The following is a 26,868-nucleotide window of genomic DNA, read 5'->3' on the forward strand; positions in this document are numbered from 1 at the left end:
GACCAGATTTTGGGGTAAAAATAGAACACTATTCTCAGCACTCTGCATTAGGAAGTCTTTTTTTTTCCTTTTTTTTTTCTCCCAACATCATTTCAGCAGTATTTCTGTGCTAGCTAGTTTATGCTTTGGGGTTACTTTGCTGAGAAATAAGCCCATCTGCTTACAAAATTTTAACAACAACATTACTTTAGGTGGAAATGCACAGATCTAAGATCTACAGACTGCACTCGCATATAAAACTACAGCCTAATTTATCTTTCTCCAGAAGGACTTGAATGCTTCTTCCAAAACAAAGACTAAAATCAACAACAAATGAAAAACACAAAAAAAAAAAGAAAGAAAAAACAAACTCTCCAGCTATGCTGCTATTTCTTTTCAAGAGTGGTACAATTTCTATCATCTTGTCTCAAAACACGTTGGTTAAGAAAGTTTAACTTTGTATGTAGTCTTGCTCAAAATCATCCTAGCAAATACTGCTGATGGAAGAAAAGAACACTGTACATTTTATGGTACAAAAATCAAAGGTTACTCTTCCTGCTACTGGTTTTACTCAGCAGTAAAGAGAAAACCTTGCAAGTGTTGTTTACACAGTACTAAATCCTTGTAAAGTCATACTGAAACAAGTCTGCTATCTGACCTAGCCCTTAGGGCTACTTAAACACCTGTGGATTTATAGAGTTCAGATGTCTACAAGGTTTGTGTTGAAGTTCATTTCCAAACCTGTGCCCCATGTGAAGTCTTTTGTTGGCACAGTTAAGCCATTACTACTTGTTTCTGGTTTGTAAGGCAATCACGTTATGAAACAGAAATAGCTCAGAATTAAGGTAACTTACCTTTATACACACACTGCAAATGTACATAACAGCTAAAAGCTCAGTATGTAAGTTTTTATTTGCAGAAGCTTAGCTTCACTAAGGTCAAAACAACACAGGGAAAGAGAGGAGTTTTCCTCATCTTTATATGTCTAATGAATTCCCCAGCAGGACCTACACATGTAAAATGCTCATCAGACCATCAGGTTCAAGCAGAATAACGCCTCTAAGAGAGTAAATATTATGGTTGAAAACACAACTTCTCATCCCTCTCTCAGAAAATACAATCTCCTGCACCCCAGACACAGTAAAAATTGCCTCATATAATCCACGTAAGAGGAATAGGATAGAACATGTTCTCAACTTTTCCAAAATTAAGCTAGTTGTAAGGCTTACAGGTTAACTCCTGGTCCCACAGAAATCCACATGCCTGACTTAAACAGGACCTGCTTTGGACTACATTGTCCAGTGGCTTTAAATAAAGTATATCCTAAATACTATGAACTGCCAAAAGTCAAAGGTGTTTGCTTTCAATTTAATTATTTCATAATCATATTACATTAAAGTTTACAGTTAAGGCCATGTTTTTGTCACTCTGTGCCTCAGTGATAACTATTTTCTTTAGATTCTTTATTACTGGGTGCATGCTCACCATAAGATAAAAATAATGACAATTGTTTGTTTTGGGTGTTTCTTATAACTGTCCACCACAAGYGGTAAATGCCAGTTTTTCCATGAGATCTTCCAGAGGTTTCAGAAGCACAAAGCCTCACTTTGATGGTGCAGAATGGAGCAGCTCTGGAAGTCTGCACCGCCCCAGGACTCAGGAGCAACACTGAGCCCTCTTCAGCACAGTGATGTGCATTGGAGACTCATGGATTTATTAAGATTTCACAATCCTTACTATTTTTCAAAGCCTTAGTTCTTAAAATATGAGGTCAGGAAAACTTTTAAAATACTATCCTAGTATATTCTAAAAGTTAATAAAAATGGAAGCAAATTATTATTAAAGAAAAGAAATACAGCTTTTTTCTTTTTTTCTTTTTCCCTTCCCCTCTGGTTCTGTAATTTTATGATTTTTAAGYCAATCTCATAATGCATAAATGTGTCACCTTAATTTGCTAATGCTGAGACTGGTAAGATTGCTTCCTGGAGCTCTGAGCAAGTGCATGCTGAGAAAGAGCTTCAGGAAAGCGTGAAGTTGGTGATCTTTTTTTTTTTTTTTAAAAAATTTTTCTTTTTTAACTACTAATCTAGCTTCACTACACAAAAGAGAGCAAAAGCAGCAATTGTACTACTGTCATCCCATCTCTCTGTGATGGCTTTAGGCAGGTTTGTGCTGCCAWTAAAGAGCAGTGAACAGGGGCTGCACATCACTATAGCAAAGCTGGCTCTTGCACAGGGGGGACAAAGGACACATTTGTGTTTCTATTGCGTGTTTAGTGGTGTACTAACCTAAGGCACAGCAGCACACACACCTTCTCATCTGAGCTGCTGCTGCAGCTGTTTAGAGTTCATGTTGGTACCGTGATAAATTAAGAGTTACATAAATGCTAAATGCTCTTACAATGAGACTCACAAAAAAACTCAGAACTCTTGTGAAATGCAAATTCCAAATTAGATCCGATCCCTCTTAAAGAGCAGAATAATAAAAACAGCCATCACAATTTACCAYTCCTTTCTCTTTTATATTCTTCTCTGTACGACTTTCAGTTAGGTAGGTATGTATAATAAACTACTGCCATTCTTGGCCTCTTGTGGATCTATCCTGTTTACACATTGCTAAATCTTTTTTATTGCTTGTGACAATATGTTGTTTCATACCTTTATATCTGTACTTCTATTGGTTATATTACTGAGTTATCATTGTGGTGGTGAATTACACTAAAAAAAAAAACAAACATATTTGTTTATCTGATAGGGTTTGGTTCACACAAACATTTCCATTACCATAACATTTTTTACACCATTTATTTAATATATATTTATACACAGATATATGGTTTTCCTGTACCAAACATACTAGAACATATAATTGCCATCAGTGCTATTACTAGGAAAGCAAAAATTGATGCTTTCTGGCAAAAGCAAGAGATGACACAGCCAATGCAAATTATTTATCTCGATTGTTCCCCATGCTGAGTCCTTGAGGTCTGAGGATGAATTAAGTGCCTAGCAACTAACACATAGTCCCTGCCACCATTCCTTTCTTGTCTCTCTTTATGTGGAAAATTCRGCCCTCACCAGGAAATATCTCTTATCCCTAGTTAATAAGAAGATCCTCATTTATCACCAATTGTCAATCCACGCAGATATCTCCATCCAGTCCTACATTAGCCATTCTCAGAAATGCTGACTGCTGTGCACTACATAGGAAAAGTCAAAATATGAAAACTGCAAGCAACTCTTATTCGCATAACTATTTATACAGCCAAAGGTTATAAAATACCTTTGATCTGAGAGCTGCTGGGTAAAAACAAAATTAATATAACTAATCATCTGTTTGAAATTTTGGGGGAAATTCAGAATTGCTATCCACAGGGTTTTACCAACGGCAGAAAACCAAGACAATACAGCGGCAAAGAGATGCAGATCAGCCAAGTCCCACGCATTGAATGTGAGATTCATGCACTTGACAGCCTGAAACTCCCTGTAGGTAAACCTTCATCAAATGCATTTCCTAATCAGTGCAGAGGCTTCCCCRTGCTCTGCTCCTGCATGTACAAAATCAGTTTTGTCTGTTATCTGGGGTCATGAAGCAGAAGGCAGAAGCCAGAGGCTCAAAGTAAAAAACCCTCATCATGTGTCACAGGTGCCTCTCCAGGATATACCTTGGCCCATACCCAACCTCTCAAACACCAGRGGAGGGGGGTTAATTTGAGAGCCCTGGGTGCCCAGCTCAGGGCTAGGCAGGGTAGTCAGTAGCAAGACAAAGGAAATTGCCAARCTGGGATTTGGGGTATTAAGGTGGGAATGTAATAGTTAAAGCTCCATAAAGTATGGAATGTATGTGGAATAGAGACAGCCCGTTTATTTCACATCTCCTTGGCACGGAGCACAAGGAAGCTCCTCGTGGCACTACAGCAAAATGGTTTCACATTGCTGGGTGTGATAGCAWTGAGGTCAGAGCAGTAGCTGCTGAAGGGTAGAGAGGAAAAATGAAGGGTAATGGGTCTGAATAAAGATGAATGGAGCAGCAGACAATTAGCTAGTTCGTCAAAAGAGCAAACAATCATTAAGAGAAGCCTTTCACAATGTAAAACCATTTGTAACAGGGTTGCAGTAAAGAGGATGCCAATTCTGSAAGACTGCAATTGAGCTTAATCTTATTCCTAACAGGGCTTATTCTCAAAAACTCAGAGAAATAATCRGTTATTTCCTGCCTTCAGTGGAAATGGAACACTAGACCTTTGATTAAACTTCTTTCCTAATATTTGGTTTGCTGGGGAAAAAATGGTCTCCTAAATTATTAGAGTACTTTGATGGAACAATTTGTTTCCTCTGTTTGAAATATTTCCTACTGCAATAAACTGCTGAATGTAAATGCTAAAATACAGATTTTCRAAGAGCTGTAGAGATATTTTTAGGTTTTCAAATATTAAGACAAAATGGCATCATTTTGTATCTAAATCGGAATTTTAATGAGAAGCTCTATTGATAATCACAGAACATCTATATTTATAGAAAAATGGAATATCATAAATACAGGATTGTGCCACTATCTACATATGTTGCCTTTTTCCATACATACAGAAATCGGAGTTTGATTTCTATAGCAATGGAAATATGGCAATTTATACCAAAACTATTAGTCAGAATGCAAAAAATAGATCTAAGCCAATGTGTTGGCTCAGTTTTTAAAAGTTGGATCAAGCTACATTTTTCTCATGTATGCTTTCATTTCTGCTTCACTGAAGAGAGGCACAATTCTGTGCTCACTCCATAAGGCCCTGATAGAAGGTTCTCAGACTTTCAATGYCGTTTATTGTGGTGTTGCAGTATTTACAACCTAAGTCTCAAACAGAATTAAAAAGGACAGCAGCAAACAGGAAAGCCAAATACAAGGAAATTGATGGAAATGTTGTTAATATAAGTTTTATTTCTAGAGTTTAGTTAAAATATTGAAAGAAAAGTAAAAGACTAGCAAACATGATTTTTGATTCCTRCTCTATAGCAAAAAGAAATATTATTTTTAACTGGGAGTTTGAAAAGTACCCAAGTTCCCTTAAATAAACATACAATAGCTGCTCTMTTGAGATGGAATTTCTCTAATTTGGTTAAGTCTATAACAAAGTTGTACATATGGGGTTCATAGTCAGAAGAAAAAAGCTTTATATAGTAATTTGGAAATTTTAAAAATAGAAAAGTTGATGTGTAAATTCCCTTTTCTTAATGAAGTACTAATTTTGTCAGACACTTTAAAAAGCAGAAAATGTATTCATTAAGCAGTATACCCGAAGATCTTAACAGTGTGAATGTACACAAATCAACATATAAGAATAGAGTATAATGGACACAGCGAAAATGTTGAAAGCTGGCTTTCCAGGCATATTTCTATAAGCATAAGTATTTTGAGATACATACATACCATTGTTCATTAGCTTTATTTCATAAGCAATATAGCAACTGGATAGGTAGGGGAAAAAACATGTAATAAACTACTGGTATATATTATTGCAAGAGCAATAGAGTAGAATGTGAAATCAATAAAAATTAAATGTCTTTTCCTCCAAAACATGTGTGACAGAAAATGTAAAAAAAAAAAAAAAAAAAAAAAAAAACCAAACTTGCAAAAACCTTACTCCTCTTTCTCCAAACATATATATAAAGTTCATATTTTTGCCATTTTTCTAAACTGAAGCTTAAAGAGGTTTTGTTTTCTTTTAAACTTTAGTGACTGTGGGAAAAAAAATTATACACTGCACAGGATATTCTTTTAGGTGCATATTTTCTAGCATTGTCATTAATAATAATAATAATACAAAAAARTGTAGCAGATCAAACCAGAAGGAGCCTTGAATATWTTTGCTGGGAATTGCCTCAGGCTAAACACCAGGGACATGAAACAAACTGTTCTTATCACCTTTTTCCAAACACAGCGATTTAAATTTACAATGAAAGTGCCAGCACCAGCTGCACTTTAAGAAAGCACCACATGTCTTGATGAGCTCCAAGAAAATGGAAAAAAGCCCAGTTCAAGTTGGAGGTGTCATCTTCCTCTAGTCAGCTGGGTGACACAAAGCTGAAAGCGATGAAGTGCTAATTAGAGGTTGATGAACAGAATCTCAGAGTGGAAACTTGTCGAAATAGCCTCTACTGAATCATAGCCTTATGAGCCTGCCCTTATCTCCCCATACAAAGCACTGACAGAACCAGAAAAAGGCAGCGTGATCTATATGGTTAAGTTACATGTTTTATCTTTTATCATATGTCCACTTTATCTTGGGACTTATTTAAAAATTACCTTATTTTTTAAAATGCAGATATGACTTTTCCCTAGTTAGTTCTCTTAGAATGTCTAGACTACATTGCAGAAGGAGCAATCAGACCTTTTTAAAAAAAAAAAAAAATAAAAAAATATGCCTTTTATAACTAATTAGATAAGGGAAAAAAGTCTTCCAGTGCTAAATGATAATGAGCAAATAGCTATTTCTTAATCAGAGATATGAATAAAACCACATGAAAGAAAAGAGGAGGAAATGAACTTACATTTAAATAAAGATCATGCTTAGAAGAGGTGTGAGTTTAAAATTATTCTTTACTAAAGGCAAAGATGGAGAAGAAGGCTTTAGCTGGCAGGGGAGTTTGGTGTATTTTTTTTTGATACAATATTGATGTTGAATTGACGGCTTCTTTTGGCGAGTATCTAACTCTAATGGAACCAAAAGCAGAAATGTTTAGCAGTGCTGACAGGCAAGTGCAGGCAGGGCGGTTTCACTTCTGGAAGCAGCAGGAGCTGCTGCTCCCACAGCAACAGCAGATGCTCMAAGCTGTGCTGGCAGGACACTGCGAGGTAACAACAGCATTTTTTTTCACATTTGTGTCCCTTTTGCTTTTCAGCCCATATCCCCMGCTTTGCTCCACCTGATCTACCCACCCCAACTGTTGCTGTCCTCACAGAGCAAGTGCATCCCTCCAGGTCCCCAAGCAGYAAAGCCCTTGTGTACATGTRGCAGCTTCAGTGGGAGACAAATACRTGCTGAATGTTAAAAGCAGATTCAAAGGTTCTATTTGATTCTGGATGCCAAATCCAATTAATAGGAATGAAAATCTGAGGGTCGAGRGTTGAAACCCTTCCCACACTGATGCAGAAGTGTAATGTTGCAGCAACAACTACTTTGTGCACTATGCAGCAGACACACCTATCTGGGTCACCACTTTGGCACCATCACTTCTTATCTTTCTTATCAAGCTTTTTCAAATTAGACTGCATTGCTAGCCATGAGCTAGCCATCTTTAAGGAAATACCTCTTTCATACTAATATTTGGATTTTTTTTCTAAACTAACTAAAATTATTGCTTTGTGAACATGATGTAGCTTGTGAGACAAATCACCAGGAATAAATGCCATCAATTTTGAGATGTCTTTCAGCCAATATGCTAACAAGTCCAGTAAAACTAGACTACACAGAGCTGAAGAATTCACAAAAGCCCAACTCCTTGTGCTCTCAATTATATTCTTGGGAGGCATTATGCATTTCTGTGCAATGTATGCTAGCTAAATTGATGGGGTTTTAACATAATCTGATTGTACTAAGATATAAAATACCAAGGGTACAGACCTTGCCTGAGATCAACATATTAGGAAAAGATGATGAAATCTTCAGAAGTTTAGTCACAACACACAAAAAATACAGCCTTTGCTCTGAAGAGCACACAATTTAAGAATAAAAATCCAGGACTATGATCATTTCACGTAAACAGGGTGTGCTATACAAAATCATACTTTAAATATTTRATACTTTGTGAGATATAAAGCACAGCCTCACATGTATAATTTCAGTGTTTTGTTCTGTTAGCCTATTGCTTCAGAAACCTAGTTCAGATTAATTGTTGTCTCAAAAGAAAAAAAAAGAGAGAAAGAATCCATGCTCTTTTGAAAATGTCAACTCCCATTAAACCAGCTCTCCAAAATAATGATGTTCATCTGATTTTTCTCTCTTTGATTAGGCTTGTATAATTCTGTATTATCTTGGTAGCTTTGATGCCAAACAAGATTAAATTGTCATGTACAGTATATTAAATTTATAATATGAATTAAAAAAATCACTTGTAAAGCACTCAATCAGTATCTAGAGACATAGCTACTAAATTTGCATAATTTACACCACTGACATGCCATTATTTCCTAATTATTTATGGCCAATTATCAATTGCTGGTCAATGCTTGGAATCAGTCACTATAATTATTTCCCTACGGCCTCTTGTTTAGATGCAACAGAGGCAGTTTTATCAAGCCTCAGTACGACACCAACATACACATTTCCCCTGCAAAGTGATAATATTTTCTTGCTGGGATGATTTTAATTCAGCAGTATTAAAAAAATATTTATACTACTAACTGTACTCTACCATTTCTACTACAAACTTACAGCAGCATTTTGCACAAAACACTTAAGAGAGGATTCTCCAGAAAAATACCCCAAAATCCCAAGCCAAACAAAAAACAAACTGGAAAAACGCCCCACACCAAAACAGATATAGTGGGAGAATTATTAACAGTAATCTCATCTTATTGTCTATTCTGTTCTCTCCTATTTTTTTTTTTTTTATTTAGCACATTTTCAATTTTTCCTTTTGTATTTTGTAAAAATGGATGAAATAATAGCTGAAATAATAGCTGAAATAATAGCTGATTTCTGCCCTCATATCTAGATTTCACTTCTACTCAAACCAGTCCTAAAGCATGCAAACAAAAATCTACATTTGAATTCCTAATGATTCCTCCTATTGTCTCATTGCTGCTACAACCTGTCAATCACTGCTGAAAAGTGCTAATCACTCCCAGAAATCCCAGTCTCAGAGACAAAAGTACCAGTCACCACAAAAATAATACCAATTGGTCATGGGTGGAAGGCAAATCTCACTAGGGATCTAAGTGCACAATGGAGTTTATTAAGTCCATTTTGCTATAGTCTAGCTCTGCTAGCAGCATCCGACGGTTYCAGACTTTAATTTCAAAGTCAACTAAAATCCACTGAAGTAACTTATATTCATTAGCTAGGCTTTAACTGAACTGCTGTGAAATCTCTTGGCTGCAAGGGCTTTTAGTAGAAGTGGCAGCTTTCATTTTCAATTTAAGGAAAATAGATCTAGTCGGATGTTAGGTACTTCTTTCTTAATCAGTTTGATTTTTACAGGCACTTAGTTCTTTCCAAAGTTGTTTCTTTAACTAATTGTATACATCTTTGGCTAATACTGCACATGAAAGAATACCTTGCAGTTAATACYCTGTACCTGACCAGTTCCCCTCTGWTACAAAATACAAAGAGAAAGAAGGGGGAAGAATGAATATATACCATGCATTATAACGAACTATTGCCTCAGGTTACAGAAATTGCATTTTCTACTAGAAAGGGGAAGGTGGCTAATGCAGTAGTCCTGACATCTAAACTGCTGTATCCTAAAATCCACATTTTTTAAGCCTCAGTGCAGATTGCACTGTTTGCATTTAAAACTATAAACACAGACTGTGTTTTCCTGTTACATCAACTAAATACTGAAGTATGTTTGATCTTAATAAACTATAATTAAGCAATATACAGTAATTACCTTTTAGAAATCCCTATAGTGATTATTACCTCKGGAGCTGACTAGAGGAGACTAAGAATGTACAGTAATTGAGTTCTATTGGTTATATGCATTCCTTTTTCTTAGAGGAACAAAACATTTTAAATGAGCAAAACTTCTTCAATACRTAAAGTTCATCTGGCTTCAGGCAGATACTACTGCAATCATTAACTTTTACCAAAGTTGCTGTTGAGTTACATTTATCAACTTTATTGCAGTGGAAGGACTACCCCTGAAAAAATATTTACATTAAAATAGGTTTGCAGAGAGGCTTAATTTGTATGTGTCTTTGGGCAATGTGTGCCTCTCTGCTTGGGATACTTGGATTTCAGTAGTTACAGCTTGCAATTCTGAACACTTCTTGCTTCAACAGGAACCCACAGTCCCCAGTCTTAGAATGCTCCTGCAGCACACTCAGTGCCCCTCAGAAAAAAACTTGTAAAACTCAAAATACAACACTTAAAAGCTTTTTTTTCCCCCTTCTTTTAAACTGTTTGCAGTTTAGGTGAGTTTCTCTGTCTTACAGTTGGAATAAATAGCAGGCCTCAGCACAAAAGCAGGGCTTGCAAAGCAGTATATAGTTTCAAAACACAGGTTCATTAATATAATTCCYGCATGATTACAGTGTCTATTATTTTGGAATTCTGATTTTGATATAAATAATAATGCAATTCAAGTGACTGCACACATGGTGATCCAGGAAGGGAAGCAAGCTTGCACTTCAGATATACTCAYTTTGTGATACAAGCCACTCTAGGCACATTAATTCAGAAGTACATTAATCCACAGTGCCACCTAGCCACCTGTGTATATTTGGTTTAAATGTGACAAAAAGAAAAGCCTTCTAAACTGTAAAAACTGTTAACCCTCTCCCCTTCCCCTCCCCTCCCCTMCAGTTACAGGATGTAGATGGAGTAGAATAATAATAAAAAAAAATAGTCGGACGTGTTTATAGCAACTGTTACTGACCTAAAGGAAACCTGCAAATCTTTGCTACAGCTCTGTGTTACACTGTTATTACTCCAAACAACATAAACTGGGATATTAGCTTCACTGAATTAAAATGAAGCATTCCATAAACACCTGCTTTGTTGCCCAAAACTTGTTTCACTGAAACATGGAACCCCTTGCCTTCTCTTTTCCCTTTTTTTTTCAGCTCTATCCTTAGTACTAAATTAGATTTTACATTATGTATGTGTTGCAAAAATGTTTTAAAACTTCAACAAGTATCTAATTTAAGTCTTATTGTTGTAAAAATAATAAAGTCAGGCTAGCAGATATTAAAATACGTYCTCTAAATATACATCTAATAAATATTCTCAACCAGTAATATTCCCACAGCAWTTTTAACACACACCATGAGTACACCAAACCTCTTTGACAGAATGCTCAAAGCACCRTGCAGTTCCCAGCCCAAGGTGTGACAGAGACGAGCAGCTTTTAAAACTTCTTCCTCCTTTGACAGAAACCACACAATATTCCCTGACTATCTTTTACAATTTGCATAGGAAAGGARAGATAGTACGAGAATTGAAATGTTCCCAACAGCTGCCCAAAGGAAAGCCTGAGGTTGGTGTTTGACTCACCTAGCAAGGGACAGAAGCAAGGAACTCTTTTCTCTGTGGCATTTGCCCCTCTTTCAGACACGACAGAGTCTTGTTGGCCACTAAACTCCACAGCACAGCGAGTGTAACACAGTGCATTGAAGGTACACTCAGAAGCCCTCCCAAACACACTGGGTTTTAGCAGACAAGTCAAATGTTTTCCCTTTGCAGGCAAACTGATCCAAGTTTTGGGTCTCCACCCTTGACAACAGACCTATGCTGATGCCAGGGGACTAAAGACACTGTTTCTTCCAGGTCTTGTTTTTTTTTTTTTAATTTTGTATTTTAATTTTTTTTTATACTCTTAATATCCTATTTTGAAGATTCTTTTGTTAACCTCTTCCTTTCTTATCACACAGTTTTTAGGGAAATATATGCTCATGCTCCTCTCCTTGGTTGCTTTCTAAACCTTCATTAACAACTTTTTCCTGGCAATATAAATCAGAACTAGCAAATAAAAATATAATGAATATACTGACAACAACAACAACAACAAAAAGAAAAACAGAGAGACTTAACTGATGAGAATTAAAGGAGAAATGTTAGAGGATTTAAGAAAACCACAACAAAACAATTCATGATTTGATGACAACCCTTCAGCCCCATCTACCYCACTATATCTGGCTGTCTACCACAGGCTTAATCAATTTAGGGCATGGACTATTTCAAAAGATTGAGCCCGATTTTGTGAAAGTAAAAAAAATTAAAATTCAGGGTTTCTTTTAAAACCTAATCTCACCCTTCTCAGTGGAGTGCCTGTGCTTTCTACATAACTTCAATACTGGTTATTTCGTATCAAAGTAAATGCAGTGGGTAGGACGATGACTGACACCTGATCCAAGACAATGGGGCAGGGACCCAGGGCCCACAGCCTTGTGCTTTGACAGGCTTTTTCTCCTGGTGACTGTTAGCCATTGTTTGATAACTGCAGACTTCCCTTCCCACAGACCTTTCTGAACTCTGCTGTCTTTGAACAGTGCACGAAATGAGAAGGAAAGTATTTACCAGCCAGTAATTACAAGCCACCCCTCATGTAAAGGTAAACGGTAATGAGGAATGTGCAAAGAATAGCTAGCACTGTCAAAAGAGAGGAAAAAAAAAAAAAAAAAGCAAGCTTGTAAAACGTAAAGCCATACAAATGCCTTATAGACTTATCCGCAGCAACTGTATCAATTAACCATGCTAAAAGCCCTAACTCAGATGGGCACTGCACACAGCATGTCTGCCAGTGTTTTATTATCAAGTCCATTATGATGAGTTCTTGTCCTAGACAAAAGGAGAACAGAAAAAGAATTCAGGCTGACAAATTAGACTTGAAATCAGTTTCATTTACATAACGACTGGAAGTTCATTAATAACAGAGTTTTAATTATTCATGCTCTTGTTTCACTAGATACAGCAGTTTTCCCCCTGCTGTGCTGGATGTCTGGATTAGGTAAAATGAACCATAGCAAACWGATAGACTGCCCAGATTTCTTAAGTTCTTTGCTGCTTTCAAGGAGAGCACTTGGGGGTGAAAGAGTAGGAGAGGAGGGGGAGGGGAAGAAATTCTTTCCCTTCAGCTACTGTTATAACATGCTAGTAAAGGATATGTTTAAAATCTGCTTTGGGTGTAAACTTTGATTTGATGGAAACTCAGTCTCAAAATCCAAGCCTTAAGAAACAGATGTCAARTTCTGTGTTGATTTGCCAAATTCTAGTTCCTTATTTAGATCAGTGGAATCAATRCTGGAAGTTTGTGTTAGGATACCTGGTGTGAGAGAAAGTGTTTCTGGAGAATAACATTTTAGTCCCTCACAAAGACTTGTTTAACTTCTACACTAAAATCATGGCAGTTTCGTAAATTCAGTTCTCTCACATTTCTTCTGTGGGCTTTTATTTTGTATACGTTTTCTTTTTGGTCACCTTCATTTTTAATTATAAAGTGGAATAAAGGTCAGAAGATAACATATTTTCTATAGAAAAARTCTAATTACTAGGATCTTTGTAAAAAACTAATCAAAATGCAACAATGAATGGACAACTTTATCTTATAAGGATAAGTTTTTCCCACCACAGCGTCTAACAAGTAACTCCCATTGACTTCAACATACCCTGCAGAGAAAGAATAGGACCCGTGGATTTTACATGAGTATTTGCTATTCAGTGAAACCTGAGGGCCCTACTCTCCCGCTGCAGGATGCATGTAATACCCATTGAAATCAATGGGAATTACCCTTCTGTCCTGCAGCACAGCCAGGCCTCACAGCTCCATGTCGTGAACTGTGAGCRCTGGCAGGTGCACAAAGTGAGGGATAGATACCAAGAATGGCACTCATTAAAAGATGKAAGTTATACTTTGAAATTTTTCCTTTTTCTGGTATCATGTAACTATGACATGAGACCACGGGTCTTTTCTTTCAGAACATGAAGTTTTCTGAAAACAAAACAATGAATGGAGTTTCAATTAAAAAAAAAAAAAAAAGTAGAAATTAAAGCTAATGGGTGATCTCTTAAGCTTTTACTGCTCATTGCTTGCTTTTTGCTGTAGGAACCAGTAGCTTTTTTTGCCCACTTTCTCTCCATCCTTGAATGCTTAATAATACGGCTAGGAAAAAAAAAAAATAAAAGATGGAAAAAATCTTAAGAGGACAGAACAGTACACATCTGAACCATGTTTGCTCTGCTACTTTTTTATGAGTCTCCTGTTRCTACTGAAGGGTAAGGAGGAGAGGTGTTCACATTTGAATTCAGGTACAAATATACAGCCACCATATTTTGTCAGTATGTTGCATCTTTCAATTCTGTTTATCGGTAGTTATGTATCCATAATAAATATCACTTCCACAATAAATGTCATTGAATGCTCACAATGGTTTTTGTGTTTGGTTTTGGTTTGTTGGTTTTTTTTTGTTTTTTTTTTTAGCCAATTCTAAACTAAGAGGAACAATAAAGAGTTGGAAGTCAGTAAATTTAGACTACATTCCACCTATGTCACTGTCCCTCACAACACAGCCTACCCTGGGCCAAACCATAAATCCCTCAGTCATGCTGATGGCTAAGGAGTGTATTCCTATATAATCATTCATAGGAATTGTTCTGCAGAGCTAGACAAAAAATTCTATGAGTCACTGTTCACCCCTGTAAATAAGCAGTGCTTAGACTGGACTCATATTTTCTGTTCCTCTCCCTGGAAATAAGGAGATGGAATTTCCTTGACTGATTGGTTTACTCCACGAATACATTCCTCAGTCAGGTTAGTGATGAACACAGTAAAAATCTGAAATGAAAAGAGCTGCTAGATTCCTGTTTGAGAAGATTTGGTTGATGTGAACAATTTCYTCTCAGTCTGAGCGCAACAACAGGAACATAATAAAGGCATGAGAGGTGTATGGATGCATTAACCGTGTAATGTGTTTTTGATTGGACTTTATGAGAATAATGTGAGTTTCTTACAGCCAGCTCCAAACTTAGGTTGTTCATAAAGAAACTAGTGCTAACCTGACAGACTTGATAGGGTCTAGTGGAAAAAGAGGTCTGCTTACCACAGAGGTCAAAAGGGACCAAGGTTATTCCAGCCTGCTCTAKGAACACATTTCATTTTTATTCTCTCTAAGTTCCCGGATATAGGATGTCTCTCACATTCCTGTGGGAGATCCTGTTTCTAAATGTTCTTCTAATCTTTTAGGAAACATACCAGGCAGCTCCCACTGCACAGATGGCATGCAGTGTCTGACTGAACCAGCAGACTTGGTGCTGTCTCAATGCCTTTTATTGGCAAGAACTGATTGAGTAGCCCTGATTGATACTCTTAGTAGTAGCTGGACAATCTGCCTTGCTATGTTTAATCYACAGACCATGTGGCTGTTGGAAGACACTTTTTTTAACAGCTTTTTAACAATTTACAAGGGCAGCTTTTTTGAGAAATTATCTTTCCTGGTTTTAACATGTTGCTGTCTCTACATATTCTTTGTCTATCACTGGATTTTCTAAAAAAACCCCATCCCCGTAACTCAGTGTGGTTTATTTTCAGTAGCTTTCAAGTTTTAGAATAGAAAAAGTGCAAAATCCTGGAAAAAAATTAGTGAAACAGTGTCACTTAGTGAAAAAAAATATACAGTCATGAAAAAATATGGACACACATATCACCTCCTTGTCATTGACAAGCCACATTGCTGAAAAACCTAACGAGATAGAAACTTTAAACAACACATTAAGGCAAATTAAACAGACTGAACAACTCTCAGATTGCCGGTCTGGCCCACGTTTTCAGATATCCTAGATTCAAACCTAGCCAAAACTTGACTGTCTAAGACTGTAAGCTTACAAATAGAGCCCTTAATTTTTACATTAAAAATTAAATATTAAAATTACCTRTCTTTGATCACTTCTTTTTGAAACAAGTGACCTACAGCACACATTTATGAATGTCTCAAAYCTAATAGCTGCCTTTAATTTATCAGAAACTCAATGCTATTTGGCYCACTGCACAGCTTTTCCACAGCTAGAAGAATTAGGCCTCTTCTTTAAGGAGGATGCTTAGGAGAAGGGGAAGAGACAGAAGATAACTGTTTTTCAGATCTAACCTTTGTTATCTCCATTTACCATGTTTTACMTGCTCTCACCAGGTAATTTCCAGTTATTCACAAGTTTCCCTTTAGCCTTAATAAGGAAATCTTCAAGTCAGGTTAGTGCAGAAGATTAAGACAGTATTAAGATTAAGTCTGAAATGTTCTGCTACCAATTAGCCCTCTAGTATTTCTGTAAGCCTTGAATTTTTGATGCGATCAATGACACCAAGTGGAGCCATCTTCTGTGGAGTGGTTATTAAAGATATAAAAATCAATACAAAGATGATACTTGGAAATCTATATCACAAGATAATGAATCACCATGAGAGCCAGCTAAGAAGGAATGTCAGCAAACCAAACAGAAGGTTTGTGCATAACAAATTATTTGATGCCAGTAGAGTTTAAGCTAAATTTTGCATGAGACAGAAGTCTTCAGGCAACACTTATGATACATTTGCATGGCAAGGTTTTAATGAGATGAAGACACAAGACCAACCATGCACAGGGCTTTTTGTGCATTAAGGAGAGGCAGAGGGAGAGAGAGAGATGATTGAGACATATGGGATTAAGACAATAATGCTATAATTTGACTTTAATGACAAAACAGCATCAAAAACTTTCTCTGTCAGTAATCCTTATTCAATTTCTTTTAAATGAAACATTATTTGCCTGTACCTTAAGTGCTGATTGTTATTGGAGTTGTGTATTGGAGCTTCACAGGATACTCCAAATTTAATTTGAACTAGGGATTGATTTGGTTGKCTTCAAAGCCAGGTTTTCCTTTCCAAAATTGAACTAGTGCATGACTTTGCAAGTTCATTTGGGTTTACTKCCTGACACAATTGTATGAGACTTTACAGCATTTAGGGCACGTTTTGCCCTGCTGATCTCTTGTTCACTCACATGTCCAGACACACACACACAGAACTATTAAAACAAACAGTCTTGCTGGCCCTCCTGCATTTCCCTGGGAAATRCATTCCTCACTAAAAGCTAAAGATTCAAGAGACTCACACTGTTCAAATCCATATTATATGAAAATCATCATCACTTTCAACTTATATAAAACAGGAGATTTCGAGGGAATTTTATGATCATTAGTTTTCCTAGAACTTTTCTGAAATATGAGAACAGCATGTTCTCATTTTACAGATTACTCATTTTACTGAGGTATGCAAAAAGCCAAATGAACTAACATKAAGATATGACAAGGTCTTAAGTAATTTGATTCTTCTTTTGTTGTGGGACATTTGCCTGCTAATTGCCTTTCCTGTCTATTTAAACTGTGAGTTCTTTAGGATACAGCTACATTGCCATGACTGAGTCTAAATCAGGGTCTCTGAACACTAATGGAATTCAAATGACAGATATTAATAAAAATCAGATAATAATATCCCATAGGAAGTCTAGAAGATTCAGAATGACAACAGGTCCTCTAGTGCATTTTATTCTGCTGCAGCTACAAAGCCAATCATACCCTAAAATTCATTCGGCTTTATTCAATTTTTTTTTTTTTTATAAACTGTATAGATTCTTTTTTTTTAAAACTCCTTATTCCTTTTCAAGGGGTATTTGCTCTCATTCAGTAGGATTAGGGCACTTTGAACACACCTATTGCAGCAATACAAATCCTCTTCTTCCTTGTTTTTCTAGGCACACACAGCTTTCACGTTTGCAGCCAGTAAGTAGCAAGTGCTTGCAGATAATCATAATCTCAGCACACAATCACACCTTATTGTGCTTTTAACAGGACACTATATGCAAGCCCGTCATTCTTTGTTCATCACTAACTGTCTGTTGTTTGACAACCGCTAGATTTTTATCTAATTTTTTTTAGTGTGCAATTTCTCACCTATGCAAAAGCCCTTCTCTATTTCAAATCAAAAGAATAAAAGGCAACAGCAGCTCAGATCCGCACCAGGGTAATATGCATACCTCCAAAGGAGGATCAGCCCTTTGTCCTGCAAACAAGAATAACACTGAAACATTACAGCAACTCCACTGCTGCCTGCTAGAGGCAGCTGGCAAGTTAGTGAATCAGCCATCCAGTTGTATAGCAAAGCTACTTCAAAACTAAATAGACAAATAAAGAGCAGCCATGACATTCTTCGTGCAGTTTTCACCAGCAACTGCAGTTTTGACTTAATTTGTTTCCCTGCCTCTTTGCATCTTGAGTCTTTGAAAGCAAATGAACCGCTCGATGTCATAAAACAAGGAGAACTAGAACAGCCTTCAGTAATAACAAAAACTAACGGAAAAAGCAGATCTTTTGCAGGCAACATTTCACATGGCTCAAAATGTCTTTGCCGCAGTTTAGATTCTGCAGCCTTGCGATTGTTCTGACACCTCTTTATTGTTCCTTTTAAGTGCAAATGCCTAGGTAGCATCACTATAAATGAAACAGTAGTGCTCACAGATTGCATTCAACGGCTGTTAGAGCTTCCTCTCCTTCATCTGCACAATTTGCATCTATTATAGGCTCACGAATATAGCTTTTGCTGCTTCTCTGTGGCCTCAGAAGGGCACAAGAACCCCCGCTCCAGCTAAAGAGCAGCAGTTGAGGCTGATCTGTAAAGCCTTTCCTAGAGGCAGCCCCTGTATGCTGCTGACTGAAGGATGGGAGGAGGGGAAGAGGCTGGGRCTGGGAAGGCTTTGAAGGACACCACCATGATGTGCAGTGAAAGTTCTCTGAATGATCCCATCTTGTGATACCCACCACAAAATTTAAGGTGTTTCACAAGAATTGCCAACAAAGATGCAGAGCTCTAGTCTGAGCACAGGCATTCAGGGCCTCCTGAGTGCGATTCACAGGGGTTTTGTACAGTGATCTGTGCAGTAGTCTGTCTCTGGGGTGCAAGAAAGAGGTGGGCAAATACATTTTGTACCTGTGAAATTCACTTTTCTTTCAATGTACTACAGGGGAAAAGAGTGCATAGTGAACACTCTCTCTTATTTCCCTAATATCAGTTATGAGCTAAGACTCTTTAACAAAATTAATCAATATGGCCTGAGCTAAAATCCTGTCTGGAAGCTGGGCAGTGTTTTCATGTGAAGCAAGACACAATGCAGGAGGAGCTGTGTGTTTGCTTTCAGGTTGCTCAAACCAAGAGAGGATGACCACTCTCAATCAATCAAACACACAACATGAAAAAGATGCCTATTTTTTATTTCTGAGAAAATGTAAAAAATTTAAAATTAAAAAAAAATAATATGCTGATGATTTGTCTGCTCTTCTTGGACACATAAAGAAAACTTTACAGTTTTACAGGTGAGATTCAGAGCCTTTGTCTCTTTCATGGAAATGTTTGCAATAATTGACAAGTGTAGTCTGGAGTGGTGCATTCCAGAAATTAAAATTTTTAAAATCTGAGTTGTTTAGGAAAGAAACTTAAGATATTTAAGTTTGGTACTTGAGTAGACCTAATCTAGGACCTTTAGGTGTGGTACCAATTATAACCAGGCTCGAAGTGATTGCATACTCAATGTGGTTTTATAATAGTTATTATAACTGTGTAGTTATTACCACACAAGTCCAACATTTCAACAGAGTCACACTACAGCACGTGGTGCCATTGATGTTCAGGTAGTACATACAATTACTGTCCTTTCCGTCATGAGACTCCACTATTGCAATATTCACATCAAACRAAAGCAAAAATACTACTTCTATTATTATTGTTATTTTTCTTTGTTGTGTCTCTCAGGAATCAGAAGATRAGCCAAAGCCAGGAGATGGGAATTCATTTTACTAGGCCACCCYGCTGATCAACAAAAACAATAAGTTACAATAYGCTTTATCTCTGTGACAATGCAATGGGATTATATTATTTTATCTTGTTTTACTAGCAATGCATAATTGTATACAGCCTCTCCATGGAGCATAAAAATGTGTATGGAAATATATTTTCTCCAACACGTGCTGTAGTGTGACTTTGTTGAAATGTTGGACTTGTGTTGTAATAACTACACAGTTATAATAACTATAATAAAACCACATTGAGTATGCAATCACTTCGAGCCTGGTTATAATTGGTACCACACCTAAAGGTCCTAGATTAGGTCTACTCAAGTACCAAACTTTGATCAATAGAATGAATATCTGAAGAATCACTGACAGAACATCTTTCATRCTCTCATTCTTTTTTGAGATAGAGAACATATTTCACTTACAGAACTGAACTATTACAAACACAGTTGGAGTCTGCATTATCTGTCCTTTGGATCCCAATCATCGGCTTAAAATCTTTGTCATAGTTTTTTCATTTAGAAGAAAAGAATTAGGTAAAATCTCTTCAATGACCATACGAATTTATAAGCAAAKACTCTATTTGCATGTCCAGCTTCCACAGAATACAAAGTAAACCTCTCTTCAAACACAATAGAYGCATTTTCTTGAAGACAGACAGAAGCTTCATGTAATTTTTTTTGTTCAAAAGTTAAAAAGATGAGATTTTGTCAAATAACCTACAAGAACATCTTGGAAAGCCCTAAACACTGACTACCTACTTTTCTATTTTCTATTACAGKCTTAAACACCTTACAGCATGGCTTCAGTGTCCCACTGTAGTATGCCATCAAGTGTGGTGCTATTATTCTCCTATAAATTCAAACCAGAGWCACAGGAGAGCAAATCACAATGCCTCAACCTTCTACACCAGTCAGTGGCTATACAGAATACAGATTTCCAACCACTCTAAACATTACAGCAATTCATTTCRGCTGCACCTATCTAGCACAAAATTAATTTGTATAACATACTTTGATCCTCCAAATAAACTTATACAAAGGCAGCTTTCCTTCTAGAAAGAGAACAGAAAAGCCTTTAAGATGAAGTTACAGCACAATGGTGTTTGTAGYCAAAAGAAAGCAAGTAGCATTGTAACTTATATGAAGCTACCAAGCTCAGAAATTCTGCAAGACCTACTCTTGCTAGTAAACTCACTTGCTTCCCTGTTGTCCCTGCCCAATGACTGTCCATCGTTACTAGAAAAGAGAAGTTGGGTACAGATATCACAGCTATGTAAAACAAACACTGTATACATTTATGCAAATGGATGAATTTCATATTTTTGTATCCCTCTGCATTTCCTACTAAAACTGATTTGAAACAACATAATTAAATTAGACCACTGGTAGAAGTCCAGGAAGATTAGCTCAACCAGAGAGAAAAATCCCAATAGCGTCATTGATAATTGGTTGTACCCTTCCAGACTTTGTCTTCAAGAGAGGTAAATATACAATAAACAGATGCAAGCAGGAAGATAACCACTTGACAAAACCTGGGTGCAAGAGCATGGTAGCCAGGTAAATACAATCATCCAGGTAGGAGGGGGAGCACAGAAAATGGTTTATCAGGAATGGCTGTGAAGATTTTTAGCCCCACRTGGCACCCTTTTCAGCCCCTTGACACAAAACGCTACTGGCCCCTCTCTCAAAAGCGCCATTTAAAAAAAAAATTTTAAAAAATTGTCACCGTGGCTGCACAGGCAGTGCCAGGAGTCACCCCAGTCAATTCCTCATGCTTCCCACCACCTGGTGCTGGCAAAGATCCCTTTGGCTAGCAAGGCACTGGGACTTTGTTTTTCCTTGTGGCTCTATTGTAAAGGGTACAATGTGGACCCTTGTCTCCTAAGGTATAATTAAGTGCTTAAGTGGCAGCGTGTCATCCTGCAATGTTGRGATCTGAGCCTGGGTCTGAGCTAGCCTGAAAGCTCGGACGGTGGACAGGCAACACTGCATTGAATAAGTGGTGAAAATTGCCAAAAATAACATTAGTTCAGGGGATAAATGCACATGAAAAATTTCGGGGGGGCCTACCTTTATCTCAGCTTCATCAGCTATGTTTCAAGGGAAGGACTAAAGGAAACAGCAAGGAAGAAGCCACCAAATTACATCTGCCACAGCAACACCTCCTTGTCACTTATAGGTCTCTTACACAAGGTTAGRTTTCATTCTGCCCAGCTTCAGGAAAGGGGGTGTCACTGGAATACTGTCACCTGCAAAAAAAAACACATAATATTTGCGGATTTAAAATACAAACAGTACAAGCATTAAAAAGTAAAACGTGATATATTTAATCACACCCCTCATCACAAATGAATCTATATTCATTTAGCGAAAAGGATACAGGAGACTTTTCTTCCTTGATCAGTGATCTTAGAAGAGTGGCAAAACTGTATTACAGGCAAGGAGGTAAAAAAAAAGTGACCAATGTAGCCAGAAGCTCAGTTGGGTAGCTGAGAGAAAGGTGGAAAACTGATGAATCTTATGTAGCAGAGGAAGGGCACTAATAAAATAAAATGAAAAAAACAACCAAAATACCAAACCCAAACCAATTAATTCCTAATCTTCAGCAATTAGTCATTTGAAGAGAGCATTTTTACCAACTGCCTGTATTGATCATGAAAATTAAGAAAGGCTTGCACTACCATTAAAACTAAATTTCTTTCTCATCCAGAGAGAAAGTAGTTGCCTTTGGAGRCTGAATAAAGACAGGTCTGAATTCTTCCCCTACACTCTATTCTTCCCCAAGCATGGATCCAGAGAGAAAGACAAAGAGGTTATTTTGATTTGCACACCACTGCTTCCTTTCATGCTTTTTTTTCCTTGAAGTGGCATGTGCTCCTTTAAAAGGAGCAGACTCTCAGCTTGCCGTGGGACCCCATTGTTTTCTATCTGTGATTGAAATAAATCTCCTGAAATATGTTTAGTTTCTCTTAAATTTCAAAGTGATGGCCAATACTCAGCTGCAAATGGTTTCAAACTGGTCTTAGACACTGCAGATTAAAACACCCTCATCACTTGCTGTGAAACAAAACACAGTTAAAACTCTCTCATCATCATCTGGGAAATTCTGGTCAAGCTTTACTTTCAGCTACCCTCATTTAAATCTGCAGACATTCTTTGGAAATAAATCCAGAGAATGTTAGATTTCCAGGTAATGCAAGCAAGTTTTCACCAGATTTAACAAAGTTACTTCAGGATTTGGTGTAATGGTTAAGCATATATTTCCACAAACTGAATTGAGAGCAGTGTCCCCATCCAAATATAATCTTTCCATCGACCTCCTTCTCTTACTTTCTCCTCTATTTACTCCTGGTATTCAACAAGAGCTCCAGACGTATTCTTTCTTCTTTGCCAAATGAGGCAGACAAGGGTTTCATTACTTTTTTTTTAACTTGTTTATCTTATCTCTGGCTCTGTCTTAAATAAGTGATTTGCATGTCTCTCAAAGCCAAGAAGTATTTTCTACTCTTTCATACATTTCTGATCTGATCAAAATATTTTATTGCRAGAAATGATTATGTAATAGTTATGAGGGAGGAGAGTGTGAAGTTGGAGTTACAATAACTGAGTATTCAAGGAATTCTCCAGCCTAAATTGGCTACAGAAATTTGATTTTAAGTTGAGATAGAAGATATTTAATATTATCAAAGGAAACAAAATGAACAACAGCTTTGCAGCAAAAAAACAAACCAATAAATAAAAGCTTGTTTTGAAACTGATACCCAGACTAGTAAAGGAGGAACTAAATCAAGATCACAGCTAAGACATAGGAGCTCTATTCTTGTATCAATTTTGATCACTGTGCAGCCTCAAGTAAGAAACTTCTTTAGTATATAATGAATCAAATTCAGAYAGTGACACCAACTTTAAAGAGCTTCGACATCCTCAATCCTGAGTATTATTATTCAGGCATGCCTGGGTCTGTGGCATGATTTTTGTAAGAAAAAGCTAGTAGACTCAAGCAGAGAAGTAGCATATGTTCAGATTAAAATTCAAATGTACTTATAACTGAATRCTAATGGCAGTGTCATTTATTCATTTAACTATTCTGCAATAGGCTATAAGAGGCAAGCCATTTTTTAAGACTTTTATTGGTGCTGTACAGAGAAAGAGGAGTTAAAAACTCGCTGAGATTCATCAGAAGTTGCAGTGTACCATAAGGTGGTGAATACTGCCCTCTGGCTCAGSTTGGCAATGGTCACTTATTTAGAAATGTTCTGTTTTCAAAGTATGGGGGAGAAAGGAGAGATTGAAGTTCAACAGCTTTTGACAGTACTTTAATCTGTAATAGTTGTATTAAAAGTCTACATGCTTRAAACAATATAATGTTAGAAAGAAATGTCCTCAATGGTTAAGGCTTGTAGTTATTTTAAAATTATGTTTTTCAGGTATCTCCAACACAAAAAAGGAGCTCCTTTCTTTTATGTACCTACATTGAATGGGCCATGTAAAAGAGTCATGTCAGCACTAAACTTACAGGCCCATGGAGGACAATTTCTTTCACTCAGATTTTTTTTTAATAATTCAAGAATAGATATAACCTATTTCMGTGTGTTATTTTACAGTTTTAGGCAAGATTTAATAACAAAGAAAAAGCACAGTACTTTATATCTGTTCATACAGTGAAGGAAAGCTGAGCCCATTTCACTAAAAGATGCTGTGATTGAGATGTGTGTGTGTGCAGCTTACCCATAACAGCTTTAGAATTTGCTAAAGATTGTGCTTACATTTTCCTGCTGTAGACACACTGTTGCTTTTTACAAAATGGTGTGTGAGCAGATGTTTAGGAAATTGAACACAATGATTTTATTGTGAACCTCCTAGAAACTGGGGACCATTTTTCCCCTTACAAGTTATACCTTCCCTTCTAGTACCCCACACATTAGTTAGCTGGAAATAAGGGGAAATACCCCTCACTTATCAAAGTGAGAAACAATTTCTATTACAGAAGGTAGGTGTAAGACACTGCTCCATTGCCATACTGAGTGTGCCCAGCCCACAAGAAGCCCAGAGCCAACCTGCCTTGCTGGTCTCTTGCCTGGCAGATTGATCCTCAGCAAAAGAACATTAGACCTGATGTCCTTCTGAGTGCAACGCTCAGTTTTATTTTCCTACTTCCTCTTGCCTAAAATTCTATGCTTGAGGAAGTGCTTGAGGAAGCATGGAATAGAAAAAAAGGGAACCTGTAGTTCCCCTTCAATGTGGCATTCTATGATTCTACGAAATCCATGAGTGAGTCCTAAAGTTTTTCATTTTAGAATACAAGCTAGAAGAGAGACTGGATTCCTTTCTCCTAAGATGATAAAATGCATCTCCTAAGATGATAAGACAGTATTTCACCTGGGAATATTGAATTTTGGGTATGAAAAAGTACTCTTCTAAACCTAAGGAGAAAATTCTGTTTTGTCTTCAGGGAGAAATTCCAGGATAGYTTTGGGAACAACCATCGCAGAATGAAACTGCAAACAGAAAGAAGTTGATAGAGCTTTTTGTACACTCATTGTACACATTGGCATAAAGGTAATTAAGAAAACCAAAACCAAACAACTTTAGTGTATTAAAAGAAAAAGGAAACCCTAAGCAAACTTTCAAAGGRAGGATTTTTAGAAGTTATGAATGCAATGCGTGGATTCAAAAGACCCAGGGGAATCATGTAAGGAGAGCAAAATACACTGGGAAACCTCATAATGTGCTCTCATCTGCACTTAACAGGAAAATTTACACTCACAGAATAAGTTTTAAGAATTTTTTCCTATAAAATGAATAAAATCAAGGCAACTTGCAACTCTCCTGGCTCAGGTTTTTATTTCTGAGAAAGGCAAAAGTACAGTGAAGGCACAAAGCAAAAYAGATATGCTAAGTAAAAAACCTTTCTTGGTGAGTTTGGAAACTGCAGTTCACTCTCATCACCTGAGGATCCCTTCAAAAGGCCTCTAGCAGCTCCTTTCCTCAGAGTGACAATACTTAAGTGACTTAGCTTCTAACATCTCACRTTTAATTTACATCAGAGCAGAGCAAGCCACCACCACAAAACTAGTAGCAATTGTAAGATATTTCACTGCAAGGAAGAACTCAGGATGCTCATGAGCTTTATGGGGGTAATTGTTTCACCTCCAGCTTCCAAAATGAACTGTTCTTTCATTTGCTTTAAGTAGCCGTATATATTTCGGAGTGTTTTTGCCATAGGAATTTGAGCACATTCCCAAATTTTTTAAAAAAATTGGAATAATAAATCAGACTGAAAGATAAAGAATAATACCTCTGCTWTTGAGTATCACTAAAAGTTACAATTAATATGAATCTTAATATGCAAGTCAGCTTCCACTCACAAAATCAAAAAAACTGATATAAAAGCAGAGCTCTGAAACAGCTGGATAGCTTGAATCTGATAAAAACTTTATCTTTCAGAAAGATGTGCTGCACATCTTATAGCTAAAGAGAGAGCTTTAATTTTCAAGCCATGGAGRAGAGAGAACACATAGGGAGAATTCCTCATTACTGTGTCAAGGGAAACTGAGAACATTTGCTTAGACTCCCAATAGGGGCATGAAGACACACTGAAATTTAGAGGTTAATAATAGATATTGTAGTCCTTTTATGAGTTATTTTCAAAACATGCATATCCGAAGTAAAAAAGTTCAAGACTTTAAGTGAGGTTCAAGGGTATGCTTTGAAATGGGAACAATATTGAAGTAGATGACATTTACACCATCTAAATTAAAAGAAAGTAATTAAAATGACTTTATATCTAAAGTGCAGAAATTAAGCTAATCATGTAAATCTGAASTTATTTATGCATCAGTATCTGGGCGAAAGAATGCAGTGAAAACTAGCTTGCTAACAAAGGTTTTTGCACTTGAAAAGAAATACCAAGGTCTGTAAGAGAACGAGGATAGAATGGAGAGACATTCCCTGTGTTACTGTGACATGAGATCTGCCATGGCCCAGGAACACTTGGTTGAAAATGAAGAACTAGTTCTTTCCCACAAGATGCTAAATGTTGACTGACATCTAACTGGGTTGAGGAAAAAAAAGGAGRAGCATCACATTAAGTATAATAACATAAATTAAGGGTAGTTTTCACACTTGTAATATCCATCTTAACCATTACCTCTGGATCTAATTAATACTTCTGGACTAGGCCTTSTATGCTGGTAATAATACATTTCGGATCATTTTCATTTGAATTCTTCTTAATGTTTTCATTGTCTGGGTTCTCTGCCTTAATGCAAATTAACTTTGTTTTAATGTAATGCCTCTGGCAGAGTTTTTGAGACTCATAGCACAGAGTCACATTACACCAATCCATGGTAAATGTGGAAAACT

The 26,868-nt window shown here is 36.9% G+C and overlaps 1 protein-coding gene across 8 annotated transcripts in view; it reads right to left on the reverse strand.

Moving 5' to 3' along the window:
- The window catches only part of ADGRL2 (adhesion G protein-coupled receptor L2), a 376,824-nt gene that overhangs the window by 284,105 nt on the left and 65,851 nt on the right, over positions 1 to 26,868 (reverse strand). For all 8 annotated transcript variants that reach the window (XM_057374970.1, XM_057374944.1, XM_057374925.1 and 5 more), the window contains exon 2: positions 21,574 to 21,752. The gene's annotated coding sequence lies outside the window, so the exon portion shown is untranslated. The remainder of the gene's footprint in view (positions 1 to 21,573; positions 21,753 to 26,868) is intronic.

Source organism: Malurus melanocephalus, unplaced genomic scaffold, assembly GCF_030028575.1.
Source record: "Malurus melanocephalus ecotype Western Australia unplaced genomic scaffold, MMel_1.1 scaffold_8, whole genome shotgun sequence".
Taxonomy (NCBI): Eukaryota; Metazoa; Chordata; class Aves; order Passeriformes; family Maluridae; genus Malurus; species Malurus melanocephalus.